This window comes from Bufo bufo, chromosome 5 (genome assembly GCF_905171765.1).
Source record: "Bufo bufo chromosome 5, aBufBuf1.1, whole genome shotgun sequence".
Taxonomy (NCBI): domain Eukaryota; kingdom Metazoa; phylum Chordata; class Amphibia; order Anura; family Bufonidae; genus Bufo; species Bufo bufo.
In genome coordinates this window covers 198968435-198980688 of record NC_053393.1, presented here as the reverse complement: position 1 = coordinate 198980688, position 12254 = coordinate 198968435, and the positions used below count along the sequence as shown (strand labels likewise).

The 12254-nt window shown below is 46.6% G+C and overlaps 1 protein-coding gene across 4 annotated transcripts in view; it reads left to right on the top strand.

The window, feature by feature from the left end:
- The first annotated feature begins 721 nt into the window (after positions 1-721).
- LOC121002783 (myelin basic protein) overlaps positions 722-12254 on the top strand; it is a 190311-nt gene continuing 178778 nt past the window's right edge. For 2 of the 4 annotated variants that reach the window (XM_040434325.1, XM_040434326.1), the window contains exon 1: positions 722-960. The gene's annotated coding sequence lies outside the window, so the exon portion shown is untranslated. Of the gene's footprint in view, positions 977-12254 lie in introns of all 4 variants that reach the window. The other 2 variants (XM_040434324.1, XM_040434323.1) reach the window with 2 other exon arrangements.

The following is a 12254-nucleotide window of genomic DNA, read 5'->3' as shown; positions in this document are numbered from 1 at the left end:
TTTATATGGGGGGCTCTTCATTGTACTAGTATTATCAGGGGGTTTATCTGTTTCTGCAGTATAGTATTGGGGAGCACAGCGGCACAGTATTGGGGGTAGTTGGATGATTTGTCCAGAAGATGGGAGGATGATGGAAAAGTAGTAAACTAAGATTTTTTATTTGTTGTTGTCAAACTGCAGAGACGAAAAATGGCGACAAAATGGTAGTCTGGTCTGAAGGTCTGAAAGGAGAAGATGAGGAAAGAGAACATCTACATCAAAGGAGACGTCACTGGATGTAAGAGGTATGTGGGGCTCTATTTCTGTAGTGACGGGATCAGGGGCGTAACGATCGCGGTGCGACAGCAACCAGGGGTGGAGGCGGGACATGGGCGTGGCCGGAGGTGAGGCATGGGCGTGGCTGGATGCAGGTTATGGGTGGGGCCTGGAAGGGGGCCCTCCCTCCCTTCTGTTCGGGTTTGGCTTGAAGAAAAGGTGGCAACCCTAATTACACCTTCTGCTCCCACTCAAGTGAACAGAGTGAAAATCATCATAGTCATCATGTCCCATTATTGTAAGAAATCAATGTGTGTATTTCCCAGCTCTGGTCGCTGGGGCAGTATATTTTCTTGGGGGGCAGAAGAAGAAGTGGTTTATTTATATCATAGTCTTATTATTAGACTAGGACAGAAGTCATTGCTCTGCTGCAGTTCCGAGCAGCTCCAGCAGGTGGCGCTTCTAATCCCCCGAACGCTGAGACGGAAGACAGCTGCGGCTTTGCTGTGCAGGAAGGAGCCCTGGGCGCCCTGCACTAACCTGAGCGCACACATCTGGAGGTGGAGCGGGCTGGGGGCGGCTCCTGACACAGTCCGGACAGGAAGACTTCATCACCTGGCTGCTGGTGTAGAATTTCCTTAACCTGTTCCTCTGCCCCTCCATTCACGAGCAGTGGACCCCTGGAGGCGCCTATATGCACACACGGTGGGTGCACCTAGCGGTATGTACGTGTGTGGGGTGTGTGTGTGTGAGGCTGGGCACACGTTGGGTTATGCATCGCCCAGGAAATGCAGCCTCTATACCTTATTCCCAGGGTGCTGGAGGAGGGCTGAGCAGGGATAGGTTGGCACTGAGAGATGTGGGTGGCAGAGGCATCAGCAACCAGTGCTGCTGGTGATCACCTTCCCATTCCCCCTATGTATTATGTGACAGTGGACAGGCAGGCCATGGTCCTGGAGAAGATGACAGCTATTAACCCTAGAAGCTCCTGCTGGCTGAGGCTTCCGCCTTCAGACTCTGGCATGGATAGTAGTAGTGAAAAAAGCAGAAAAAAACAAGTTGTCCCCCCCCCCCCCCTCCTATCCAGGAAGCAACGCTGCCCAGAAGGGTTCTGCTCCTCTCACATATGTTTCCACATCTGCTATGGGATGGAAAGTGTTAAACGACAAGCTACGTAGCTCCACGTTTTCTGATATATGGTATTTACGTCCCAGCGCCTGTCATGTCCTGTAGGCGTGCCGTTCCTGCCTACTGGGGGACATTTACTAAAACCATATTCCCCAGCCTGCCACACACTGACTATGGCGCCGTTACCGAATGCCGCCAGGTTTTAGTTCAAAAACTGGTGGAAAAATGTTGAAGGTCATACCTTTTTTTATGATTATGGCCACTAGTTCGTACATTTAGGGCTCATGCACACCATCGTGTGCCGACCGGGCCCGCAAACAGCAGGTCAGCAATATACGGACCGCGGCCGTTTATTCACCGCATGCGGAGCCATTCACACAGAGGGCAGGACGTTCCGTTCCACAGTATTCGTATTTTGCGGACCGCAGAAACAGTTACAGCCGTGTGCATGAGACCTAACTGGTGTGTTCAGTGGTCTTCACAATCATTGGCAGGACAACTGGGTAGAACTGGTGTCTCTTTCTGGTACAGCATGCCCGCAGCTTGGCAGCAATCTCACCAGCCAGGCCATAATGAATTGGAATTTGCTGTTTACCCCTAAATAAAATAGGAAGCGAGCAATGACTCTGTTTCCTGTTGCAATCATTCACTAAGGTGTCCTTCAGACGTTCTAATGAATAATCTCTGCACGTTTCTGTACTTGCTAGGCGTCTGTATGTGACTTGATTGTCTATGTAGCAACCAGACCATGCTGGAGGTGCCATATGTACTGCGGTGTGCGCCTTAGCATGATGCGTATTCCTGACCATCTTCTGAAATTCTTCCTCAGCTCAGGGTGGGCACAGTAGACAAGTTATTGATTTATCAGATACAGACCAAGAACATCAGCCAACCACAGTATTCTTCTCCCCACCATAACATCCTGACAACAGTAAGTAATACACAGGACAGCTAGCGTCAAGCCATATAGGTGACGTTTCGGGGGATGCAGATCAGAAAGTTTTTTGGCAATTGATTTTACAGCAAGAGTATATTCACATGTTGCAGTCACTTCACATTTATTGGAGGAGATTCATGAATCAAATTGCAACTCGGTTCTTTCATAATTTGGCCAAAAGAATGGCATACATGCACTGAACAAGGGGAAATTTATCATTGCATGTTTAAAAGTCGCAAAACCCTGACGTTTTAAGTCCTAACTGGTATTTTTACACTAGCCCTTGCTAGTTTCCAAAAAGGGGACGTGGTGAGGGCAATGCATGGTCAGGGCCATCCGCTCCGGCGAGCTCATCATTATTTGCACCAGATAACTACGCAAGCTACGAGCTTCAGGATGGCGCATGGACTGCCGGAGAAGACCTCGTCGTAAATTACATGCCTCCTCTGGCACCGCATGCCCTATCAAAGCCGGTGTTGATAACTCAGGGCCAAAGTGTTTTAGACAATTTTTTTCAGCTCTACTGAAGAGAGGTGTGATTTAGTGGGAAAGGGGCGTGGCTTAAGATTCTACATTGTGCACCAAAATTTCGGCGTACAGTAAGCCAACAGACAGGTGATGTACACTGGGGGAATTTATCATTCCATGTACGCCAGAATTTTTTGCCACATACTGTTCTTGAAAAGTGGGTGGAAAGTGGGTGTGGTCGGCGACTTGAAGGCTGGTTATCCCATGACTAATGTAAAAAATGAAAATCAGACATCATATGGTACATGACAATCTCTTTCTAACCAAGCTAGAACCAGCCATGTACCTCACATGGATCCAGAGATCTCCCCATTCATTGATTTGCTAGATTTACATTAAGCGGACAGCTCAAGGGGAGTGTCTTTTCTGCTGCAGCTCAGGGGCTATGCTAAATTTCTAATTACATGCAATTACAAAAGTATTCAGATCCAGGTGCTGGGTTGAGAAATGTAGAATATTTTTTGTGGGATATCCCCTTCAATTACTTTCACTCCAAATTTGTCACTGTGACTTTTTTAAAAAAAATTGTAATCTCACTCCAGTAGGGGAGTGGCATAAAAAAATGGAGTAGTATTTCCAGACAATACTACACCAGTGGCAGACTGAAGAAAACTGCCATAAATACTGTGGACTGTGCAGCATTTACATTACCGCCAAAGTGGATGAAATTTCTGAAATCTCACCCATACCCTGTGGAGAAGAGACGTAATGTAAACTGACTTGTGATTTTTAATTTGCAGCGTGTCAGTTTATTCTGTGGATCTTACCCGTGGCTTTCAGCTCTTGCAATGCAAAGGCTGAAAGCAGCAGAAGACCTGCTTCGATCCCTGCAGCAATGCCACCGCAGTAAACAGCTTATTTTAGGTGGTGTTTGCAGCAGCAGATTTCAGAGAAAGCCACGGCTGAATCTCTATGACCAGCGGCATAATCACGTGTGGACATACCCTAAAGTCGCACCATATTTATCATCCATCATCAGCCATTTTGATAAATCTGATTTGCACCTAATTAACATAGTTAACCACACCCATTTCCCCACCTACTTTCCAGAAGGTGCAAGAGCGTGGGCAGTGGCCATGTGCAGTGATTGGCTGGCAGTGGTGATGTACATGTAGATGGCTCCTCACACTTCTGGTTCAGCAGGAACCCAAAATGGAGGAGAAGGTAGCTCAGTGCTGGACCCAGGGTGCTCATGAATGGCCACCTAAACATAGGTTCCTGCTCTTAGAAAACACCTTTAAATAGATCTGATTTAGAATAACACAAAGTGACAGAACCCGAGAGTCACATTTGTCTGCCAGCTTTTACTACTGACTCATGCGTTGGAGGAATTTTCTTTTTTTCTCAGCTCATTCTTATCTGTTTTATACCATGTGTACTTCTGGCGTGTACCAGAAGGACACGCAAACATACGCTTGTTAGTAAGTCCAATAGTTTTATTTTTACATGTCATGTGGATTGTGGCTGTCACTGTCATGGGGGTTATGGCTGTCATGGAGATGTGGGGCTGTCACTATCATGGGGGTTATGGCTGTCATGGAGATGTGGGGCTGTCACTGTCATGGAGGTGTGGGGCTGTCACTGTCATGGGGAATATGGCTGTCATGGATATGTGGGGCTGTCGCTATCATGGGGGATATGGCTGTCGTGGAGATATGGGGCTGTCACTATCATGGGGGTTATGGCTGTCATGGAGGTGTGGGGCTGTCATGGAGGTGTGGGGCTGTCACTATCATGGGGGTTATGGCTGTCATGGAGATGTGGGGCTGTCACTATCATGGGGGATATGGCTGTCATGGAGATGTGGGGCTGTCACTATCATGGGGGATAGGGCTGTCATGGAGGTGTGGGGCTGTCACTATCATGGGGGATATGGCTGTCATGGAGATGTGGGTCTGTCACTATCACGGGGGTTATGGCTGTCATGGAGGTGTGGGGCTGTCACTATCATGGGGGATATGGCTGTCATGGAGGTGTGGGGCTGTCACTATCATGGGGGATATGGTTGTCATGGAGATGTGAGGCTGTCACTATCATGGGGGTTATGGCTGTCATGGAGGTGTGGGGCTGTCACTATCATGGGGGATATGGCTGTCATGGAGGTGTGGGGCTGTCACTATCATGGGGGATATGGCTGTCATGGAGGTGTGGGGCTGTCACTATCATGGGGGATATGGCTGTCATGGAGGTGTGGGGCGGTCACTATCATGGGGGATATGGCTGTCATGGAGGTGTGGGGCGGTCACTATCATGGGGGATATGGCTGTCATGGAGATGTGGGGCTGTCACTATCATGGGGGATATGGCTGTCATGGGGATGTGGGGCTGTCACTATCATGGGGGATATGGCTGTCATGGAGGTGTGGGGCGGTCACTATCATGGGGATAGGGCTGTCTTTGCTATGGATTAAGTGATGTGGCTGCAGCCATAAGACCACTTTGTTGATTTGACATCTACTCTGCCTCCTGAAGTCAATCAGCAAATTCGGGCAGAGGTCAATTATGGGCAGACCGAAAAGAAAAACAGCCCTCTCCAGACAGATTACAGAACTTTTAGGCCTCTTTCACACGAGTGTGACGGATTAGGTCCGGATGCGTTCAGTGAAACCCGCACCATTTTGCAAGCAAGTCCAGTCAGTTTTGTCTGCGATTGCGTTCGGAAAACTCGCTCATGTGAAAAGAACCTTAGGGCTCATCCACACATACTGGAATTGCTGTGGATGTTTCAACTTGATTTGCGGAAATCTGCAGTGGATTGAGGTACCAGCAAAGATGATCTCTGGTAAACGCTGCTTACCGAGCACAGTGTTGTACATTGCATAGCGGCACCGCTTGCTATTGCGGCTCAGCCCCTTTACTTGAATGGGACAAAGTGGTGCCAAGCCCACGTGACCGATGTACGGCGATGTCACAGTGCTCAGGGAGTGCCGTGGCTTCTTTGAACAGCTGACAGGTGGAGGTTCCGGAGGTCGGACCCCTGCAGATCTGATATTGATGACCTATGCGGAGGATAGGTCATCAATATTACATTCCCAGATAACCCTTTTAATAAAAAAAAATAATAATAACTATTCTTGCCTCTCCTGGCATGCCTATTTGTAGTGGAGATGAGTGGTACCCGGTGGGGTCTTCTGCTGTTGTAGCCCATCCGCCTCAAGGTTGTGCGTGTTGTGGCTTCACAAATGCTTTGCTGCATACCTCGGTTGTAACGAGTGGTTATTTCAGTCAACGTTGCTCTTCTATCAGCTTGAATCAGTCGGCCCATTCTCCTCTGACCTCTAGCATCCACAAAGCATTTTTTCCCACAGGACTGCCGCATACTGGATGTTTTTCCCTTTTCACACCATTCTTTGTAAACCCTAGAAATAGTTGTGCGTGAAAATCCCAGTAACTGAGCAGATTGTGAAATACTCAGACCGGCCCGTCTGGCACCAACAACCATGCCACGCTCAAAATTGCTTAAATCACCTTTCTTTCCCATTGGAGTTCAGGAGATTGTCTTGACCAGGACCACACCCCTAAATGCATTGAAGCAACTGCCATGTGATTGGTTGACTAGATAATTGCATTAATAAGAAATAGAACAGGTGTTCCTAATAATTCTTTTGGTGAGTATATTAGAGTTGGTCTTGGCACCAGATAGCAGAAGGTATGACCGTTACCCCCAATGGAGTTCCCGATCAGTATGTCTTTGGAGTGTGGGAGAAAACCAGAGCACCCAGAGGAAACCCACGTAAACATGGTGAGAACATACAAATCCATGCAGATCTTGTCCTTGGTTGGATTCAAACCCAGGACCCCAGCGCTGCCTGTTGTTGTTGTTGTTTTTTTTTTGTTTTTTTTCCTCTTTTCTTTTCTATTGCTTTCTTATGCAATTTTCGCTGGCTACTAAAATAATCAAACTGCCCCCTGGAGTTGTCTATCTCCTGCAGTCTACAGGGATTTGCCTGCCCCTAGACTGACCGGATGATGTCCTTCTGCTTTGAACATACCGCCACAAAGCAACATACTGTATGTTCTTTGCACAGTAAATCTCCAGTTTCTTTATCTGGTAGTAAACGGTTTTATTGGAATATGACCTTTTGGTTTCTGGTTATTTTAGTGTATTGACTCCTTTAACCACGTAGTATACTAATATTTCTGCAGATTAGTAACGGACCCTTGGTGTCACATTGCCACTCTAATTTTGAAGTCTGCCATTAGCTTCAGCTTCCTTTCAGGCAAAGTCCGTTAATCTGGGGTTTTCGGTGATCTTGGTCCTCTGGGGAAGGTGTAATAAGGAGATTGATATAAGCTCCACACACCTGATTCGGAGTGCTGAAGTGTGACACATGGTGACATGATGCAGATTATTAGGCCGCTCAGTATTGCTTTGGGAGAATCCTGCTGTTTTATTCTTCTAGGTTAATGAAGGGTTATGAGGCGCAAAATCCCTGGTGCTCGCGGTGCGCTGGTGTCTTCTCAGGCTGAATATGGAAGTAGGTGGACAGTCTCTTGTAGTATCTACTTTTCTGGGCAATTACTATTTATGCAAATTTCAGAGTTTTTTAGCCAAATCGTGTTTTAATTCAAATAGTAGATGTAAGATCTGATATTCAGTTGCGTGTACGGTTTATTGTTGGGATGATTATACAGTATAGGTCCTGACACAGCATCATAGATTACAATGATGCTGTGCACGTTGGACCGCCCACGGGGCGATTGTCATAAGATCTGATGAGTGCGGGACAATAGTCCTGCCGGCGGCCCAATGCGCACAGCATCATTGTAATCTATGATGCTGTGTGCTCCCGTGCGCACGATGTATGCCGCTCCGGGACATATGGCCCGCTCACGGACCGTATGTCTTGGAGGGCATACGGTCATGTGCATGAGCCCTTAGTTGCCCATAGAAACCAATCAGATTGATCCTTTCATTTGTGGAAAATGAAAGGTGGACTCTGGTTGCTATGGGCAACTAAGCCAGTTTTCCTTTACATCAGTTTTGATAAATCTCCTCCTTTGTGTCTTTTAAAGGGATTGTCCGGGTTCAGAGCTGAACCCGGACATCCCTCCATTTTCACTCCGGCAGCCCCCCTTACATGAGCATCGGAGCAGTTCATGCTCCGATGCTCTCCTTTGCCCTGCGCTAAATTGCACAGGGCAAAGGCATTTTTTGGAGATCCAGTGACGTACCGGGGCTCTCCATGGGGCTGCCAGGAACCCCGGTGACGTCACCGGCACTGATGGGCGGGACTTAGCTCTGCCCTAGCCAGTAAAACGGCTAGTACAGAGCTAAAGCCCGCCCCTCAGAGCCGGTGACGTCACTGAACACACTGCCGGGCGGAAGTTACTTACCGGCAGTGTGTTATTGAAAACAAAAGAGCCCGTGCCCTGCGCAATTTAGCGCAGGGCAAGGGAGTGCATCGGAGCATGAGATGCTCCGATGCTAGCCTCAGGGGGGCTGTCTGGGTGAAAATAAGTGTGTGTCCGGGTTAAGCTCTGAACCCGGACAACCCCTTTAAGGCAGATTTTCTAGATACGTCATGTGCACTAGGGCGACAGGGACCTGTCACTAGACTTCCATTTAAAGATAGAACATGTCCTATTATTGCCCGCAAATCACGTTCCATGGCTCCATTCAAGTCAATGGGCCCGCAAAAAAATGGAACACATATGGAAATGCATCCGTATGTCTTCCGTTTCCGTTCCGTTTTTTGCGGAACCATCTATTGAAAATGTTTTGCCCAGCCCAATTTTATCTATGTAATTACTGTATACTGTATATGCCATACGGAAAAACGGAACAGAAACGGAAACACAACGGAAACAAAAAACGGAACAACAGATCTGTGAAAAACGGACCGCAAAACACTGAAAAATCCATAAGGTCGTGTACAGGAGGCCTAAAGGGTACAGTGTGGGTGATGAATGCTAGATAGGAGGGAGTCCCACTAATTTCTAGAACAGGGGACCCATGTTCCCCGCATCCCTCCCCCCCTCCAACAGCATGTCCTCTGTGAGGAGTAGTTGTGGGTGGTAAGGTCATTGCAAGCTCTGTGTCTCCCATGTTGTGTCTGCTACAATACCAGAAAGAGCCCAAGGAGAATCCGGACCCATTAATTTCAATGGGGCTGTGTACATGAGCGTTGGTTTTCACGCATCTCTTGTGCGTTGCGTGAAAATCGCAGCATGTTCTATACTCTGCGTTTTTCACGCAACGCTGGCGATGGACTTTGTGTCCAAGGAAGTAAATCTCTCGTTTTGACGAAGTGCCACTTTCACGTCCTCTAACATAATAAATCATATTTGGAACAGAGGGGAATATTAAAGTATTTTTTCATTTCTTTTGCACATTATTGTGGTGTACAGCATGTTCTATATTCTGCAGCATGTTCTATATTCTGCGTTTTTCACGCAACGCTGGCCCCATAGAAGAGAATGGGGCTGCGTGAAAATCGCATCACATCTGCAAGCAAGTGCGGAGGCGATGCGTTTTTCACGGATGTTGCTAAGAGACGTTGTTTGTATACCTTCAGTTTTTTATCACGTGCGTGCAAAGCGCATTAAATCGCATTGCACCCGCGCGATAAAAACAGAACAACTGAACTCGATCGCATACAAAACTGAATGACCTTGCTTGGAAAACACGCATTTTTCACTGAACGCATCCGGACCTAATCCGCTCACCAACTCTTTTACGTACCCCCGAACAGGTCAGGTTTCAGAATGCAGTATTGTGTTATACGGGTGGTATGATTAATGGCAGCCAGTGCATCAGGCATTGGCAAATGTGTACTCCCTGTTGGTTATCCTCAAATCTTGACCTTTTAGGGGCACTGGAGGACCTTAAGGGTCAGGTAGGGTATATGCTGATGGGGTAGACTTTTTGCAAATATGTATGGAGGACAATGCTAGTAAATAGCACAGATTTTAGATCATAGTGTGAAATATCAGTTAGCATTGTTTAGCTTTTTTTCTGATTTGCAATGTAAAGGCGAAATTGACAGCAAAATCCAGATGTTATCCTGAGAATAGGCCATCACTAGCAAAATCCTGGACAACCCTTTTAAAGGGTTGTGTAAGAATGGGGGGAGGGGGGGCAGCCACTTTTCTGGACCTGTAAAGGGAAGCTTACTTACCTGCTTTCCTGCGCTGGCTCCCCGCTCCTTTTCCTCTTGGCCTGCGATGCTCCCCTGGGTTCCCTCATTGAAAACATCTGGTTTGACATCGCCTCAGCCAATCACTGGCCGTGTCCGTGACCAGATCTCCTTGAATCATTTGACCATTTGTCATGATGTAAGGGGAACCAGATGTTTACAGTGAGGGAGCATTGCAGGCCAGGAGAAGAAGGAGCGGGGAGCCAGCATCTGGAAGCAGGTAAGTAGTCGAACGTTGACATGTCTGGTAAAATGGGGTTGTCCAGGATTTTGGTGTTGATGGCCTATTCTCATTCTTGCCTCCACACACTTGAGAGAAAAGTTGACCAAACCCACCATTTTCAGCGGGACAAGCAAGCTATCTTACATGTTTCATGTATGGGGGCTCCTAATTGTTCCCCAATAGAAAGAAGGAACGGGTGTATTATATTTTATCATACCCTCCGATTCTTTGTTCCCCCGGGAGAAAAGCATCCTCTAGAGATGTCTACCATCACATTAATCTCTGCACCCTATTGAAAACACATACACAAAAAAAGTTTCTGTCAGAGCAGATTGTACGTCCCTGACGTCTGTAGGAGAAAGCAAGTTTGCATGATCATCTTTAATGCAGGTGGTAAGATGTATAGAAGTCTGTATATCAGGGAAATTCCATATATATATTTGTACTATTCCAGCCATAAATGAGTCATATATTGAGCAGACAGGACGTGGGTGACTACTTATGTATTACGGTACTATTTTTTTTGACTGTTCCGTTCTGTACATGTGAAAGCAGCAGAAAAAAAGAATGCAAATTGTAAACCTACAATATATTTATATCAGGTTGTAGGTTTACCGTTTCTTTGGCTTTTACTGCAGTTTTTGATCCTCTTTTTTTCTTATAAATATCTCACTAATTTTTCAAGTGTAATAAATTTGCTGCAAAAAACGTCAAATGTAAATGTGGCCTAAGGCCTTCAAATCGTTCATAGCACTCTGTGGGGACTTGCTGTACCTCATATGCCACTTACTACATATGGAGGCATACAGACTTTTCTGGTACAGGGCCCCAATTATAGTCCCAGCGACCTAATTGTTATCCCTGTCCTATGTATGGGGATAACTTGTAACAACTGAAATCCCCCTTTAAGGTCCTTTTTATGTGGCTCGATAATCAGGCCAGTTATTGCAGATGGAAATGTATACAAATACTTGTTCTCCATTATTGGCCCATGTAAAGGTGGCGGCGACCACCCCAATGAAAGAGCAATGTTCATCAGGTGTGACCATTACTGCTTTGTGTAAATGTACCCAAAGAAGGTAGATGGTGAAATGCACACAGGCCTACACTAGTGCCTTTACGGTACTAGGCCAGGTGTGTCACAGGAATGAGGGTGTGATCCTTGAGTCAGCAAGTTAGGAAAACCAACTCATCTGGTAGGAAGTATTTGCTTTTCCTTATTTACAGAGCAGTTTTTGCAATCTTCATACAATTTTCTGACATACAAACAAGGTGTATAATCCGATTTATTTATTTATTTTTTTACTGTGTTAATGAAATTGCTCCCCAAAGGAGAGGACTGGGTAAGTATGCAATCACATGTACCATCATAGTAGCATGTTGTTGAACACAGAGTTGACCACGTCACTCTCCCAAGTAGCTTTTGTGGGTGCGTGTCCCCGAGTTGGTCTCCCTCCACCAGGATCACCGGGTATACTTATGTATTCATGTAGGAGACAGCACGCCAATGAGTTTTTGATTGAACCATCATAGTGGCGTGTTGTTGCTTTGGCCAGACAAGCAATTGAAATTATTGAGTTTTACAGGGTTTTCCAGAAAAAGTTTCAGCCCAAAATTTTTTATAGCATTTTCTCTGTATCTGTCCATAAGATGCACCTAGATTTTAGAGGAGGAAAATAAGAAAATATATTTTTCATCAAACCTTCAGTCACACCCCCATTGCTAATCAGAACCCTAAATCAGACCTCAGATCTGAGCCCCAATTAGACCCCCCTTGTTAATCAGACCTCCGATCAGACCTCAGTTTTGTGCCCCAATAAGACCTCAGGCGTGAGGACATAGGCGTGCTCTGTGACCTCACGCTGTGCGACGTCGGGTCACAAGACAGCGTGGCAGGAAAAGTAAATCGTAAATCAGACCACGAATGTTAATCAGACCTCAGATCAGACCCTCAGTGTTAGGCCTCTTTCACACTTGCGTTGTTGGGATCCGGCATGCACTTCCGTTGCCGGAGGTGCCTGCCGGATCCGTAACAACGCAAGTG